The sequence below is a fragment of the Salmo salar genome, chromosome 21, assembly GCF_965601325.2.
Source record: "Salmo salar chromosome 21, fSalSal1, whole genome shotgun sequence".
Lineage (NCBI taxonomy): Eukaryota > Metazoa > Chordata > Actinopteri > Salmoniformes > Salmonidae > Salmo > Salmo salar.
In genome coordinates this window covers 13,600,438-13,617,302 of record NC_138311.1, presented here as the reverse complement: position 1 = coordinate 13,617,302, position 16,865 = coordinate 13,600,438, and positions in this window count along the sequence as shown.

The window sequence follows — 16,865 nt, the reverse complement described above, 5'->3', positions numbered from 1 at the left end:
GATTGGCAGGCATCGTTGCCAGGTAGATTAAGAGCAAGGTGAGAGAGCAAAGAGCTTGTACGGCATCTTAATGTGTACAGTTGAAGTCGGAAGTTTACATACACTTAGGTTGGAGAGATTAAAACTCATTTTTCAACCACTCCACAAATTTCTTGATAACAAAATATAGTTTTGCAAGTCAGTTAGGACATCTACTTTGTGCATGACACAAGTAATTTTTCCAACAATTGTTTAGAGCCAGATTATTTCACTTATAATTCACTGCATCACAAGTCCAGTGGGTCTGAAGTTTACATACACTAAGTTGACTGTGCCTTTAAACCGCTTGGAAAAATCCAGAAAATTATGTCATGGCTTTAGAAGCTTCTGATAGGCTAATTGACATAATTTGAGTCAATTGGAGGTGTACCTGTGGATGTATTTCAAGGCCTACCTTCAAACGCAGTGCCTCTTTGCTTGACATCATGGGAAAATCAAAAGAAATCAGCCAAGACCTCAGAAAATAAATTGTAGACCTCCACAAGTTTGGTTCATCCTTGGGAGTAATTTCCAAATGCATGAAGGAACCACGCTCATCTGTACAAAAAAATAGTATGCAAGTATAAACACCATGGGACCACGAAGCCGTCATACCGCTCAGGAAGCGTTCTGTTTCCTAGAGATGAACGTACTTTGGTGCGAAAAAGTGCAAATCAATCCCAGAACAACAAGGACCTTGTGAAGATGCTGGAGGAAACAGGTACAAAAGTATCTATATCCACAGTAAAATGAGTCCTATGTCGACATAACCTGAAAGGCCGCTCAGCAAGGAAGAAGCCACGGCTCCAAAACCACCATAAAAAAGCACAACTATGGTTTGCAACTCCACATGGGGACAAAGATCGTACTTTTTGGAGAACTGTCCTCTGGTCCTCTTGCCGGTTCCCCTCTTTCCACTGGGATTCTCTGCCTCTAACCCTTTTACAGGGGCTGAGTCACTGGCCTACTGGTGTTCTTCCATGCCGTCCATGGGAGGGGTGCGTCACTTGAGTGGGTTGAGTCACTGACGTGGTCTTCCTGTCTGGGTTGGCGCCCCCCCCTTGGGTTGTGCCATGGCGGAGATCGTTGTGGGCTATACTCGGCCTTGTCTTAGGACGGTAAGTTGGTGGTTGGAGACATCCCTCTAGTGGTGTGGGGGCTGTGCTTTGGCAAAGTGGGTGGGGTTATATCCTGCCTGTTTGGCCCTGTCTGGGGGTATCATCGGATGGGGCCACAGTGTCTTCTGATCCCTCCTGTCTCAGCCTCCAGTATTTATGCTGCAGTAGTTTTTGTGTCGGGGGGCTAGGGTCAGTCTGTTACATCTGGAGTATTTCTCTTGTCTTATCCGGTGTCCTGTGTGTATTTAAATATGCTCTCTCTAATTCTCTCTTTCTGTCTTTCTCTCGGAGGACCTGAGCCCTAGGACCATGCCTCAGGACTACCTGGTATGATGACTCCTTGCTGTCCCCAGTCCACCTGGCCGTGCTGCTGCTCCAGTTTCAACTGTTCTGCCTGCGGCTATGGAACCCTGACCTGTTCACCGGACGTGCTTGTTGCACCCTCGACAACTACTATGATTATTATTATTATTTTACCATGCTGGTCATTTAGGAACATTTTAACATTTTGACCATGTTCTGTTATAATATCCACCCTGCACAGCCAGAAGAGGACTGGCCACCCCTCATAGCCTGGTTCCTCTCTAGGTTTCTTCCTAGGTTTTTGGCCTTTCTAGGGAGTTTTTCCTAAGGAGTTTTTCCTAGCCACCGTGCTTCTTTCACATGCTTTGCTTGCTGTTTGGGGTTTTAGGCTGGGTTTCTGTACAGCACTTTGAGATATCAGCTGATGTACGAAGGGCTATATAAATAAATTTGATTTGATTTTGGTCTGATGAAACAAAAATAGAACTGTTTGGCCATAATGTCCATCGTTATGTTTGGAGGAAAAAGTGGGAGGCTTGCAAGCCGAAGCACACCATCCTAACTGTGAAGCACGGGGGTGGCAGCATCATGTTGTGGGGGTGCTTTGCTGCAGGAGGGACTGGTGTACTTCACAAAATAGATGACATCATGAGGAGGGGAAATGATGTGGATATATTGAAGCAACATCTCAAGACATTAGTCAGGAAGTTAAAGCTTGGTTGCAAATGGGTCTTCCAAATGGACAATTACCCCAAGCATACTTCGAAAGTTGTGGCAAAATAGCTTAAAGACAATAAAGTCAAGGTATTGGAGTGGACATCACAAAGCCCCGGCCGTCAATCCTATAGAATATTTCTGGGCAGAACTGAAAAAGCGTGTGCGAGCAAGGAGGCCTACAAACCTGACTCAGTTACACCAGCTCTGTCAGGAGGAATGGGCCAAAATTCACCCAACTTATTGTGGGAAGCTTGTGGAAGGCTACCCAAAAAGTTTGACCCAAGTTAAACAATTTAAAGGCAATGCTACAAAATATTAATTGAGTGTACTGTCATGGCCAAAAGTTTGGAGAATGACACAAATATAAATTTTCACAAAGTTTGCTGCTTCAGTGTCTTTAGATATTTTTGTCAGATGTTACTATGGATTACTGAAGTATAATTACAAGCATTTCATAAGTGTCAAAGGCTTTTATTGACAATTACATGAAGTTGATGCAAGGAGTCAATATTTGCAGTGTTGACCCTTCTTTTTCAAGACCTCTGCAATCCGCCCTGGCATGCTGTCAATTAACTTCTGGGCCACATCCTGACTGATGGCAGCCCATTCTTGCATAATCAATGCTTGGAGTTTGTCAGAATTTGTGGGTTTTTGTTTGTCCACCCGCCTCTTGACCACAAGTTCTCAATGGGATTAAGGTCTGGGGAGTTTCCTGGCCATGGACCCAAAATATCAATGTTTTGTTCCCCGAGCCACTTAGTTATCACTCCATCATGCAGGAAAAGGCATTGTTCGTCACCAAACTGTTCCTGGATGGTTGGGAGAAGTTGCTCTCGGAGGATGTGTTGGTACCATTCTTTATTCATAGCTGTGTTCTTAGGCAAAATTCTGAGTGAGCCCACCTCCTTGGCTGAGAAGCAACCCCACACATGAATGGTCTCAGGATGCTTTACTGTTGGCATGACACAGATGGTAGCGCTCACCTTGTCTTCTCCGGACAAGCTTTTTTCCGAATGCCCCAAACAATCGGAAAGGGGATTCATCAGAGAAAATGACTTTACCCCAGTCCTCAGCAGTCCAATCCCTGTACCTTTTGCAGAATATCAGTCTGTCCCTGATGCGTTTCCTGGAGAGAAGTGGCTTCTTTGCTGCCCTTCTTGACACCAGGCCATCCTCAAAAAGTGTTCGCCTCACTGTGCCTGCAGATGCACTCACACCTACCTGCTGCCATTCCTGAACAAGCTCTGTGCTGGTGGTGCCGCGATCCCGCAGCTGAATCAACTTTAGGAGACGGTGCTGGCGCTTGCTGTACTTTCTTGGGCGCCTGTAGCCTTCTTCACAACAACTGAACTGCTCTCCTTGAAGTTCTTGATGATCCGATAAATGGTTGATTTAGGTGCAATCTTACTGGCAGCAATATCCTTGCCTGTGAAGCCCTTTTTATGCAAAGTAATGATTACGGCACGTGTTTCCTTGCAGGTAACCATGATTGACAGAGGAAGAACAATGATTCCAAGCACCACCCTCCTTTTGAAGCTTCCAGTCTGTTATTCTAACTCAATCAGCATGACAGAGTGATCTCCAGTCTTGTCCTCGTCAACACTCACACCTGTGTTAACGAGAGAATCACTGACTTGATGTCAGCTGGTCCTTTTGTGGCAGGGCTGAAATTCAGTGGAAATGTTTTTTGGGGATTCAGTTAATTTGCATGGCAAAGAGGGACTTTGTAATTAATAGCAATTCATCTGATCACTCTTCATAACATTCTGGAGTATATGCAAATTGCCATCATACAAACTGAGGCAGCAGACTTTGTGAAAATTAATATTTGTGTCATTCTCAAAACTTTTGGCCACGACTGTATGTACACTTCTGGCTCACTGGGAATGTGATGAAAGAAATAAAAGCTGAAATAAATCATTCTCTCTACTATTATTCTGACATTTCACATTCTTAAAATAAAGTGGCGATCCTAACTGACCTAAAACAGGGATTTTTTACTAGGATTAAATGTCTGGAATTGTGAAAAACAGTTTAAATGTATTTGGCTAAGGTGTATGTAAACTTCCGACTTCAAATGTAGGTTATCATTGTAATCGTTACCCTTCGATAAAGTGCTCTTTGATATTTGCCGTTTTGATGACTAAGTAATACTATTAAGTGTAGATTGTGGTTGTACGGTATCTGTCTGACCTATACCATTCCATATAAGCCTTCTGATGGCAAATAATTTTAATTTACATTAAGGTATGAACAGAATATGAGTCACTTTCCTGGAAATGGTGAAGTAAAAAAAAACATGTTTTTACATACAGTAAATACACACAGCTGGTACAGCATTATACATGAAAGCTGAAAACTGTAGTTTAAAGCTCTTTACACTCATGGGCTTTGTAATTGATGACTGCTAAAATCTGCAGTAGCAGACAGGTAATTCAAAATAGCATTTCCCCAACCTACAAAACATTTTTATCATCAAACAAACACGCTCGGTAAAAGCAAAGCCCTGGAAACCAGCGAGAGGTGGCCATGGCATTTCTGTTGGGAAAAGTACATGTCAATATCAAATTGATGTCTTAAGGAGTGTAAAAATGTTTCTGTCAGAAGCCCACTGATACATGAGTAATGAAAGTGGGCTGTAGCTGAAGCACATTCGGCTGAGAGAGACAAGGCCATTGCCCATATATTTCATTATTCATCCGTCTACTGTGTGGTTACTGTCCAGAGAATATCTACATCCACCTTTCCTCATGTGACACTTCTAGGAATACAGCAGGATTTCCTTTTTCAGTTAATCTATGTATAAATATTGGATTCCCTCCCTCCAAGACCAACAACTCACTTAGGCCATGTCCCAATAACTATTCCTTCCTCCCAAAGTGTGCACTTGTTCACTTCTCTTTACTGATTTGAAAGGAAATGGCTTGTATAAGAATATGGTGAAAATTCCCACTAGCCCATACCTCCACCAATCCAATGCTTTTAGATTTGTGGTAAGTAGTGAACGAGTGCACACTTCAGGAAGGAGACAATATTATTTGGATGCAGCCTTGGATTGCAGATTGCTGCTCACCTTTTGTAATGGCAACAGCAATGTGTTGTGAAGCATAACAAAATAATTAGGAGTGTATAATACTGAAAATATCATTAGCTTTTTCCGTAATCCTTTACCAGTCCCTCCAGGATTCTGCAATCGCATAATTCAATGGAAAGTCAACAAATCTATGCATATTATGCGAGAGCTTCCAATTTTGACCAATCACACTTACCGCATAAAAGGGTCCAATCAAAAAAGGGTTTGCAATTTCAACCACTTACCACGGAAAAACGCTTAATCAAACCACACGTCAACAAACTTTTTATCCCAGTCAGTGTAGGAAGCTGATGGTTGATGACTGACAGATTACGACCGACAGGCAGAGCAATGAACAGAAATCCATCTCATCTACCAACAAATAAACGCTAAAGTCACTTTGAATCAGCAATAGATGTGAAAAGAATGTCCGAACAGCCACCACAGCAGCAGCAAATCACTGTGACCGAAGCAATAGCAGGGAAATCTGTGGTAGGGATGTGCAATTCGTAAACAATTCGTCTTTTTACCGACTCAAAAATCATTATTATTTTCTAGAACTGATGGTCGCAATGAATGACAATGAAGGACTGATACACCCGGCTCAGCAGAGTGGCTCCAGACTCAGAGGTGTTCAGACCAACAACTGTCTATCATACGGTCTGTGCACGCAAGAAAATAGATCAAATCAAATCACATTTTATTTGTCACATGTGCCAAATACAACATGTGTAGACCTTACAGTGAAATGCTTACTTACACGCCCAACAACAATGTTTTAATGTTAATGTTTTAAGAAGTTAACTTATTTTTCTTAAGTAAAAAATTGAAAATATAAGTAACAAATAATTAAACGGCAGCAGTATGTAACGGGTTTCGTCGGAAGTTGAAGGAGTGGACCAAAGCGCAGCGTGGTAAGTGTTCATGATTTTTATTATTCAATGAAACACTCAAACAAATATAACAAACGAAAAGCGCACAGTTCTGTCAGGTACAGAATACAAAAGAGAAAACAACTACCCACAAACACAGGTGGGAAAAGGCTGCCTCAGTATGATTCCCAATCAGAGACAATGATAGACAGCTGCCTCTGATTGGGAACCCTACTCAGCCAACACAAAGAAATAGACAACATAGAATGCCCACCCCACATCACACCCTGACCTAACCAAAAGAGAAATAAAACGTCTCTAAGGTCAGGGCGTGTTAAAGTGACTATGCATAGATAATAAACAGAGAGTAGCAGCAGCGTAAAAGAGGGGTCTGGGTAGTCCTTATCAGCTGTTCAGGAGTCTTATGGCTTGGGGGTAGAAACTGTGAAGAAGCCTTTTGGACCTAGACTTGGCGCTCTGGTACCGCTTACCGTGTGGTAGCAAAGAGAACAGTCTATGACTAGGGTGGCTGGAGTCTTTGACAATTTTTAGGGCCTTCCTCTGACACTACCTGGTATAGAGGTCCTGGATGGCAGGAAGCTTGGCCCCAGTGATGTACTGGGCCGTACGCACTACAATCTGTAGTGCCTTGCGGTTGGAGGCCGAGCAGTTGCCATACCAGGCAGTGATGCAACCAGTAAGGATGCTCTCGATGGTGCAGCTGTAGAACCTTTTGAGGATCTGAGGACCCATGCCAAATGTTTTCAGTCTCCTGAGGGGGAATAGGTTTTGTCATGCCCTCTTTACGACAGTCTTGGTGTGCTTGGACCATGTTAGTTTGTTGGTGATGTGGACACCAAGGAACTTGAAGCTCTCAGATCATGCTGCAGGCAGCATAGTGACATATTCTGCTTAAAATATTACCAGAAATAAGCACATATTTTTGCTTTATATGAAATTAACATGATAAATGCTAAAATTATATAAAACACAAATTGCATTGCTAAATTTCAGTGAAGCCGCTGCAAAATTCAAGCATTCTTGCCCACAGATATCACAAAAAAAAAACATTGTGAAATCCTGGACGGACTGCTTTACAGCTAAACTCACGATGGAATGTGATGTATAGGTGACTGACTATAGCTGCAAGGTATGAAGTCTTAAAACAGCAAAAAACGCAAAATGAACACATGAAAAGACACGAATTGGCTACCCATGCAAAAATGTTGTCAAGCCAATTAAACAAAAATTGCTGCACATATACAGTGCCTTCGGAATGTTCTCAGACCCCTTGAATATTTCCACATTTTGTTACATTACAGCCTTATTCTAAAATGGATTAAATAAATAAAAAAAATCCTCAGCAATCTACACACAATACCCCAATGAAAAAAATGAAAAACAGGTTTTGAGAAATGTTTGCAAATGTATTAATATAAAAAACACAGAAAAACCTTATTTACATACAGTGAGGGAAAAAAGTATTTGATCCCCTGCTGATTTTGTACGTTTGCCCACAGACAAAGAAATGATCAGTCTATAATTTTAATGGTAGGTTTATTTGAACAGTGAGAGACAGAATAACAACAAAAAAATCCAGAAAAACACATGTAAAAAATGTTATAAAATGATTTGCATTTTAATGAGGGAAATAAGTATTTGACCCCCTCTGCAAAACTTGACTTAGTACTTGGTGGCAAAACCCTTGTTGGCAATCACAGAGGTCAGATGTTTCTTGTAGTTGGCCACCAGGTTTGCACACATCTCAGGAGGGATTTTGTCCCACTCCTCTTTGCAGATCTTCTCCAAGTCATTAAGGTTTCAAGGCTGACGTTTGGCAACTCGAACCTTCGGCTCCCTCCACAGATTTTCTATGGGATTAAGGTCTGGAGACTGGCTCGGCCACTCCAGGACCTTAATGTTCTTCTTCTTGAGCCACTCCTTTGTTGCCTTGGCTGTGTGTTTTGGGTCATTGTCATGCTGGAATACCCATTTTCAATGCCCTGGCTGAGGGAAGGAGGTTCTCACCCAAGATTTGACGGTACATGGCCCCGTCCATCGTCCCTTTGATGCGGTGAAGTTGTCCTGTCCTCTTAGCAGAAAAACACCCCCAAAGCATAATGTTTCCACCTCCATGTTTGACGGTGGGGATGGTGTCTTGGGGTCATAGGCAGCATTCCTCCTCCTCCAAACACGGCGAGTTGAGTTGATGCCAAAGAGCTCCATTTTGGTCTCATCTGATCTGTGGACAGGTGTCTTTTATACAGGTAACAAACTGAGATTAGGAGCACTCCCTTTAAGAGTGTGCTCCTAATCTCAGCTCGTTACCTGTATAAAAGACACCTGGGAGCCAGACATCTTTCTGATTGAGAGGGGGTCAAAGACTTATTTCCCTCATTAAAATGCAAATCAATTTATAACATTTTTGACATGCGTTTTTCTGGATTTTTGTTGTTGTTATTCTGTCTCTAACTGTTCAAATAAACCTACCATTAAAATGATAGACTTATCATTTCTTTGTCAGTGGGCAAACGTACAAAATCAGCAGGGGATCAAATACTTGTTTCCCTCACTGTAAGTATTCAGACCCTTTGCTACAGTATGAGACTCAAAATTGAGCTCAGTTGCATCCTGTTTAATTTGATCATCCTTGAGATGTTTCTACAACTTGATTGGAGTCCACATGTGGTAAATTCAATTGATTGGGCATGATTTGGAAAAGCACACACTTGTCTATATAAGGTCCCACAGTTGACAGTGCATGTCAGAGCAAAAATCGAGCAATGAGGTCGAAGGAATTGTCCGTAGAGCTCTGAGACATGATTGTGTCGAGGCACAGATCTTGGGAAGGGTTCACAAACCTTTCTGCAGCACTGAAGGTCACCAAGAACACAGCGACCTCCATCAATCTTAAATGGATGACGTTTGGAACCACCAAGACTCTTTCTAGAGCTGGCCGCCCGGCCAAACTGAGCAATCGGGGGAGGTCACTCTGACAGAGCTCTAGAGTTCCTCTGTGGAGATGGGAAAAACTTCCAGAAGGACAACCATCTCTGCAGCACTCCACCAATTAGGCCTTTATGGTAGAGTGGCCAGACGGAAGCCACTCCTCAGTAAAAGGCACATGACAGCCGACTTGGAGTTTGTCAAAAGGCCCCAACAGACTCTCAAAACATGAGAAACAAGATTCTCTGGTCTGATGAAACCAAGATTCAACTCATTGGCCTGAATGCCAAGCATCACATCTGGAAGAAACCTGGCACCATCCCTACAGTGCAACATGGTGGTGGCAGCATCATGCTGTGGGGATGTTTTTCGGCAGCAGGGATTGGGAGACTAGTCAGGATTGAGGAAAAGATGAATGAAGCAAGGTACAGAGAGATCCCTGATGAAAACCTTCTCCAGAGCTCTCAGGACCTCAGATTGGGGCCAAGGTTCACCTTCCAACAGGACAACGACCCTAAGCACACAGTCAAGACAACACAGGAGTGGCTCTCAAGTCTCTGAATGTCCTTGAGTGGCCCAGTCAGAGCCCGGACGTGAACCCGATTGAACATCTCTGGAGAGACCTGAAAATAGCTGCAGCAACCCTCCCCATCCAACCTGACAGAGCTTGAGAGTATCTGCAGAGAAGAATGGGAGAAACTCGCCAAATACAGGTATCATTTAATCAAGTTTAGAATAAGGCTGTAATGTAACACAATGTAGAAATATTCAAGGGGTCTGAATACTTTATGAAGGTACTGTTTATTTTTTTATCACAATAAGTGAAAATAGACCAAAAAATGTTTTGGTCAATGCCCATTGCCTTCTTACTGTAGCAAAAAATTGTGAGATGGAGTGAGATGGAGGCAAAGAGTATTTCGAGGCCAGGTTGGGAAAACTTGAAAAGATTATATTTACATATAAGTCTTGGAAGGACTTAATGCTTTCTCTCACTGGACAAGGAAAGGTATTATCTATTATTAGAGAAGTGGGGAATAAGTGATTCTTATCAACAGGACCCATAATAGATGCAGCTGAGAATTTAAAATGTTGTCGAAACTGGTACCAAATCTTAGTTGGGTAATGCCAGCCCTCCACTAAACTTGCACCTCTGAAGTAAAGATCTACTGACTCTGAGTACCTTTCTTCCCCAGATAAATGTGGTAACAGCCTGATTGATTGACTTAAAAAAACACTTTGGTAAAAACAATGGTATAGATTAAAAGAGATAATGGAATTTGGGTAAACTGTTCATTTTTACAGCATTAATCCTTCCAATAAGTGATAGTGGTAAGCTAATCAGTTTTCATTTGCGCAAGAAGGGGAGCAAAGTTTGCAGAAAAAAAGAGCATCTAATGAACGAGATACATTCACACCAAGGTATTTGAAATCAAAGCAGTTAAGCTTAAAGGGCAAGTCTGTCTGCTGGAGCTGTATTGCTGCTGGATTGATTGGGAAGCACTCACTTTTCTGGAGATTCAGCTTGTAACCGGAGAAGGAGCCAAAGTTCTCCAGAATAGAAAGAATGGAAGGTAAACAGGTTACAAGGTTATTTACATAGGTTATCATTATATGCAGATGATTTGTTACTCTATGTTCAACTCCTTCCCGTGTTACACCTTGGAAAGAGGAGGATGCCCGTAAAGCTACTGAAAGAGGCTCAATGGTGACGGCAAATAATAAAGGGGACAGTGGGCAGCCTTGGCGTATCCCACAATCCAGGGCAAAATAATCAGAATGGGTGTCATTGGTATAGACACTGGCCTGGGAAGATGTATACAGGAGATGGATCCATGAGCTAAATTTGTCCCCAAATCCAATTTTTTAAGAACAGCAAATGGGTACTTCCACTCAATTCTGTCGAATGCCTTCTCTGCGTCTAGGGAGATTACAATCTCAGGGCAGTTGGAGAATTGTTTAGAATAAATAATGTTAAACAGCATCCGAATGTTAAAAAACTCATACCTGTCCTTTATGAAGCCGGTTTGTGCCTGTGATATGAGTCCTGGTAAGACTACTAACAAAAACCTAGCTATCACCTTCGCCAGCACCTTTACATCCACATTAAGGAGACTTAGGGGCCTAAATGAAGAACAGGAAGTGGGGTCTTTCCCCTTCTTAAGGAGAAGCGCTATTGAAGCCTTTGTTAGGTTAGGTGGCAACGAGCCATGTTCAAGTGATTCATTATCATAGATAAAAGTAAAGGGGCTAACTTGGTATAGAATTTCTTATTAACCCCTGAGCGGGCTCCGTCTCATATGCGGAACGGACATCCAGCGAAAAATCCTATCGCCATTAGCATAACAAAATTTCATTTTTTATTTTTTTTTTTTAAATATAGGACTATGTTATATCGTTTTATAGATACACCTCTCCTGAATCGAACCACGTTGTCCGATTTCAAAAAGGCTTTACAGCAAAAGCAAAACATTAGATTATGTTAGAGGAGTATATCGTAAAAGTAGCCACATAGCCATTTTCCGACCAACCACATGCATCACAAATAACCAAAAAACAGCTAAATGCAGCACTAACCTTTGACAATCTTCATCAGATGACACTCCTACGACATCATGTTACCCAATACATGCATTCTTTTGTTCGATAAAGTTCATATTTATATATAAAAACAGCATTTTACATCGGCGCGTGACGTTGACTAACTATTTTCCCTCAAATGCATCCGGTGAAACAGGGCTACCATTTACTAAATTACTATTCAAAAACATTTTTAAAATGTAATATTGTCATTCTAAGATTTATAGATGAATATCTCTTGAAAGCACCTGTAATGCCAGATTTAAAAATAACTTTACTGGGTAATCACACTTTGCGATAAAAGGGGACGCCATACTCAGAAAAATAGGCTACCGTTACAGGTCAGTGCCATCTTGGAACAATCGCATATCAAATCTACTCTTGTATACTATTGTCAATAATCCCTTACCTTTGATTATCTTCATCAGAAAGCACTTCCAGGAATCCCAGGTCCACAACAAATGTATTTTCGTTCGAAAAAGTTAATCCTTTACGTCCCAATAGCTTGTTCTTGTTAGCGCGTTCTGAAGGCTGCTCCAAAACTTCCGTCGGCTGCGGGACTCCTCTTTCAATAAAATGCTTTTTTTTTTTATTTAGGTTCGTTCAAACATGTCAAACGTTGTATAACATAAATCTTTAGGGCCTTTTTCAACCAGAGCGCCAATAAGATTCAAGGAGGACGAATGCATTGTCTTTCAAAACGTTTCGAAAGGGGAGGGTAGCCAGGGGCGCCGGCGTCATAATGGTGATGGCCCTCCTCATGTGACCACTTTCCACAGCGTCTCATTCAGTCAGTTTTCACAGTAGGAGACTCAAACCACTTTGTAAAGACTGGGGACATCTAGTGGACGCAATAGGAAGTGCTCAATGAACCATTGCTCACGGTGTGATTTATAGGCAAAGTGATGAAGTTGAGTCCGCAATTCAGAATTCCACATCCTGTTACGATCGGTCTCGGGGTTTTGACTGCCATATGAGTTCTGTTATACTCACAGACACCATTCAAACAGTTTTAGAAACTTTAGGGTGTTTTCTATCCACAAGTATTAATTATATGCATATCCTAGCTTCTGAGTTTGAGTAGGAGGCTGTTTAAAAAGGGCACTAATTTTTTTCAAAAATCGCTGTAGTGCCCCCTATCCTAGGCGACCGTCAAGAGGTTAAAGAACTCCGTTGGAAACCCATCAGGCCCTGGAGCCTTGCTGCTCTGCATTGACTTGATAGACTGAATAACTTCTTCAAGGCTGAGAGGGGAATCAAGGTCATCTGCAGTTTGAGCCTCAACTGTGGGAGTCTCCAGTTCACCCAAAAATGTAGTCATATTGGCAGTATCTGATGGAAATTCAGACGTTTACAGGGAGGAATAGAAAGATTTGAAGGTGTCATTGATCACCGTAGGGTCAGAAATCAAGCTATGAAAGGAATCGTTAATCTGGGGAATCAGATAGAAATTTGGGGAATCAGGTAGCAGCACTGCGTTTGAATTGGTGTGTGAGCAGACAACTTGCCCTGTCACCATGTTCATAGTAGGTACCACGTGAATGCAATAGTAACCGTTCTGCATCTGTAGTGGACAAGAGATTGAATTCAGATTGTAAATTCAAGCGTTGTTTATATAGCTCTGGAGATGGCGTCAGGGCATATTAATGGTCTGAGTCAAGGATGGCTTTAGTGAGTTCTTCTATTTTAGCTTTCCGAGTTTTGCTTAAATGAGAAGAATAAGAAATAATTTCTCCTCTAAGATAAGCCTTAAGTGATTCCCATAAGAGAGAATGAGAGGTTGAGCTTGTCTGATTTGAAAAAAGAAAATGGTCAACAGAAGTGGAAATAACGTTACAGAAGTCTGCATCAGACAGGAAGAAGAGAATTGAATCTCCAGAGAGGAGTACGAGTTTGTCGTGATAGGACTATGTTGAGGGCTAAAGGTCCATGGTCAGAAATTACAATGGGTAAATATTCAGAAGAGGTGACATTTGGAAGTAACTTGTGATCAATAAAGAAATAGTCAATACGAGAAAAATAATTTTGTTCATGTGAAAAGAAAGAATATTCTCTTACCTGGGGATTCTGAACCATAAAATCTGAGAAGGACTTTGACATAGCAGAAGGAGTTAAAGTCTGAATGGAAAAAAAAGTCTGAATGGAAAACCTGACTAAACCTGGAGTTTTGTAGCCTTGTGTGATCTTTAATGCGTAAACGGGTCTCTTGTAAAAATACCACATCTGCTTTTAAATTTTTCAAATGAGAGAAGAACCTAGACCTCGACAGGATTGTTCATTGCCTTAGTGTTCCAAGTTAAAAATGTTAAAGGATTAGGCCTACCTCTAGTACTATTATCAGCGTTGTTAACAATCTAAAATATTGAAATGAAAAGGTATGAAAACAGACCAAGCATTTGCAAAGATAAGAGAAAACGAATGAAAAAAGCAAAGAAAATAAATAAATAATAATAATAGGACCAAAAATGGTCACTCTCCTCCCCAAGTGCTACTATGCGGTCACTGTAGTCACATAGGTCATGTTCAAAGCTGTCAATTCGGCGGCCTTGTTCATCCGCAGCGGCTTGGACACCATCTAGGACGGCGGAGAAGGGGGCCAGTGCAGGATTGATGGCAGTTGAGCTGAGTGGCAATGGTAGCTGTAATTTCCGAGACCAGAACCGTACGGAGGTTCTGAAGATCTGTGGGGAGTGGGACCGCATGAGGCTCTGTAACAGTTGGACTTGAGTCGGCACCATTATCATTCACGATTGCCATCGCAGTTGAAACGTTAGTTACAGGTCTTCTGCTCCTCAGGACGTGTGGCATTTGAATCAAAAAGGTAACTTACGAACTCATCAAACAAATATTATATGTAAGAAAGTGGAATGCAAAGTACAAGTTTGGCAAAATTAACTGATGCGTAAGAGCCTTGTCCACAAGCCTTTTCTCCATTCACATGCTAAACCGGAACCAAAACAGCATCAATTCTTCTAGGTATACTTGCACAGTTTTTGAAGGAACTCAGCAGGTAGGTTGGGCTAAACATCTTGGAGAACTAACCACAGTTCTTCTGTGGTTGGTATTGCATAATGGATAAGTATCTGCCTACTTCTCAGCATTGAGGAGACCATTAATTCTGACCAAATCTCCAACTCCATTTTCAGAGATGCAGCCCCAAACTTGCAAGGAACTTCACTGTTGCCTGCAGACACTCATTCGTGTACCACTCTCCAGCTCTTCGGTGAACAAACTGCCTTCTGATACAGCCAAATATTTTGACTCATCAGTCCAGTGCACCTGCTGCCATTTTTCTGCACCCCAGTTCCTGTGTTTTCATGCATAGTTGAGTCGCTTGGCCTTGTTTCCACGTCGGAGGTATGGCTTTTTGGCCGTAAGTCTTCCATGAAGGCCACTTCTGACCAGACCTCTCCAGACAGTAGATGGGTGTACCAGGGTCCCACTGTTTTCTACCAATTCTGAGATGATGGCACTGCTGGACATCTTCCGATTGCGAAGGGAAGTAAGCATGATGTGTCTTTCATCTGCTGCAGTAAGTTTCCTTGGCTGACCACTACGCAGCTCAAAAGAGCTGTCTGCCTTGAAATTTCTGCGTGGGAGAGACCTTGCTGATGCAGTTTAACTACCTTGTGTCTTGTTGCTGTGCTCAGTCTTGCCATGGTGTATGACTTTTGACAGTAAACTGTCTTGTTAGCCGAGTTTTATTCCTCCTACACAGCTGTTTCTGTTTCAGTTAATGATTGTTTCAAACTACATATTGAATTGATGATCATTAGCACCTGTTTGGTATATTTGTTTAATCATACACTTGACTATTTGCCTACAAAATCCCTGACTTTGTGCAAGTGTACCTACAAGAATTGATGCTGTTTTGAAGGCAAAGGGTGGTCACACCAAATATGGATTTGATTTAGATTTTTCTGTTCACTCACTTTGCATTTAGTTAATTGATAAATCTAATCTATTAACATGTCTATTTTTGAAAGCATTCTTACTTTTCAGCATTTTTTCACACCTGCTTAAAACTTTTGCACAGTACTGTATATTTTTAGATCACAGTAAGTGAAAATAGACAAAAAAAATTGTACTTTTGGTCGATGCACATTGCCCTCTTGCTGTAGCATAAAATGAAGACAATGTTTATGCATGTCGATATACTTACGTTAGACAAAGTAATTCATCACTGTGGCCAGCCTGCCAAAAGCTTATCATGTCCATTGCAGAAATCCCAAACACTACGAAAGATGCAATTGATCAATGCCAGAAAATGACAACCCTGTAACACTGTCTTTCAAGGCCAATTGAAATCATTTGGCCATATCCCACCAACACCGTGTTTAATGGTGCCCCAGGTAATATGCGAGCAAGACCTTTGCATTAAACAAGTATTTAATCTACCTGTGCATAATAGATTAATAGAAGCAAGGCTATGTGGGAGCGGGTGTTCAAAATCAAGTTAGCCTGCCCTACCTTCGTAATTAGCATATAGCCTGATGTTCCTTCTCTGCACATGATTATGAGGACCGATTTGAAAACGTGCTCCTGACCAAATTGTGAACATTATCTTAGAGCAGAGACCCCTAACTATATAAGCCATAACACAGGTCTTGCATTAGACCAACTACCTGACTATTTATGTGTTCGTTCTATAAAAAAATAGAAGCTTTTCAGTATAGTAAATTGTGTCTGAGCTGTAATACATCTCATCGATTGATCCCTGGACGCTCGGGCCTAGTGTTTAAACAATAATTGATTTCTCTACTCACAATGTTTATGGAAGAATTGATTCCAACACATCAGAAGCTGCTGGGCTTCTAATCAGTTTTGGTGGATTTAGTCAGTCAAAATGTTGTTCTAAGTATTACATTGGAAAACAATGCTTTTCGTAGAGATGTGTAAATCTGAGAATAAACCCGATCTTTCTGAATGTCCTTCCCATTTACAGTGGAGTCAAATTCTCCATTGTGTGTCAGTGACACTGACCATTGTGATAGCAGACAGTGAAAACAGTCAAAGCATCACACAGTGACGATTCTTCCCCAAATAGACCCATAATTGCAAACAATTATTAGAAATAGCGGACAGGCAAATAGGAAATGAATTGTTAAACCCATTTCCAGGTACTTTAAAAAGTGGTCTGCAGCGGCAAAGATAATTCAAAATGGATGTTGTTTGTTTCCTTGTAACCAAATTCAAATTTCAGTGTAAAAGCCAGCTGGCTACAGTCTTAAATACAACTCG